Source organism: Canis lupus, chromosome 3 (assembly GCF_011100685.1).
Source record: "Canis lupus familiaris isolate Mischka breed German Shepherd chromosome 3, alternate assembly UU_Cfam_GSD_1.0, whole genome shotgun sequence".
Classification (NCBI taxonomy): domain Eukaryota; kingdom Metazoa; phylum Chordata; class Mammalia; order Carnivora; family Canidae; genus Canis; species Canis lupus.
Genome location: NC_049224.1, coordinates 91067384 through 91068816, shown reverse-complemented (window position 1 = coordinate 91068816; position 1433 = coordinate 91067384). Strand labels below are relative to the sequence as shown.

The following is a 1433-nucleotide window of genomic DNA, read 5'->3' as shown; positions in this document are numbered from 1 at the left end:
CATCTACTATAAGAGAAATGAAAGCATGTCTACACAAGAACTTCTGCATACATGCTTATACAAGCATGACTTAAATTAGGGAAGACACAGATACAATCTAAATGTCTATCAACTGACGAACGGATCAACAAGATGCGGTGTATTTGTACAATGGGATATTATTTAGTCATAAAAAGGAATGAGGTGCTCAAACATGCTATAACATAAATGATCCTTTTTAAATTTTTTTGGTGTCTGATCTTCCTTATTTTGTCACTTTTAGAAAATCTCATTTTTGACTCGACTCAGACTTAGAGGTAGAAGCTCTCAGAGAGGACAGCCTCCATCTCTTGGCAATCTGTTCCTGGCATTTTTCTTTGGCCTCCTTCATTCTGTTGGCCAAAAGTTTAGCATATTCTGGAGCCTCTTCCTTATTTTTCTTAGTACGCTGTTTCTTCAAAGCAATATGCCGATGTTTGTGTTGGAGGACACACGGAGTAACAAGATGCTGAGTCTTGGGTGCTTTGGTTCTAGGTTTCTGACCTTCCTTGTTTAGGAGCTTTCCAACAACCTACTGTCAGACATGGTCTTCTTTTGACAGATTACAAAGCTTTCGGATTCTGCGGGCCCCTTTGGGCCCCAGGCGACGAGGCACAGTGGTGTCAGTGAGTCCAGGAATATCCGTCTCCCCTTTTTTTCACAATAACCAAATGGAGAACACAGATTGGCATCCACAATGCAAGCCTGAACAGATTTGCACCTCCTCTCTCCAGTCCTCCTGGGTCGGTAGCAGGAAAGCCCCTTACTCAGCAGCAGGTGGACGCGGCTATGGGTCAAGACACCCTGCTTCATGGGGAAGCCTTGTCTGTCATTGCCACCACGGGTTCGCGCCACGTCACCCTTCCATTCCTCGCCCAGAGCATCGGCAGCCACTTCTGTGGCCATACGCTTCTCATGAAAGGTGCAGTTTGCACTCATCAGCCACTTCAGTGAGTTTCTGGCTGCCAGTGGCTGGGAAGGAGATGCTCAGCTTCATCCTGAAGCGGCCTAACAGAGATGATCCTTGAAAGCATTTTTCCGAAAGACGCCAGATACAAAATACGTATTTTATGATCCCATTTATGTGAAAAGTCAGAATAGACAAATTCATAGAGACAGATAATGGACACGTGAAAGAGCAAATGAGTAAATGAGGATGATTTGGAAGTGTCTTCTCTCCGTCCCCGGCAACAACGGTTGGTTTACCCAAGAGGCACGTTATACGCAGCATCTTAGGATCAAGAGAATTTTTACTGCAGGTTCACTGGCCTTGATTCTACTTTTACACAAATGCAAGAATAGAAGATTTGTTTTAGTGGAGGAAGGGGCCAAACGAGGGAAATGTGAGACAGGGCCCCCCAAAGTCCTAATGAGATGCTCCCTGCTTCACTGGAAGACCTCCTCACCCTGTCACA

The 1433-nt window shown here is 45.2% G+C and overlaps 1 pseudogene; it reads right to left on the bottom strand.

Annotated features, from left to right (window-relative positions):
* Nucleotides 1–268: 268 nt before the first annotated feature.
* On the bottom strand, nucleotides 269–1015 carry LOC106558598 (annotated as a pseudogene).
* Nucleotides 1016–1433: the final 418 nt, after the last annotated feature.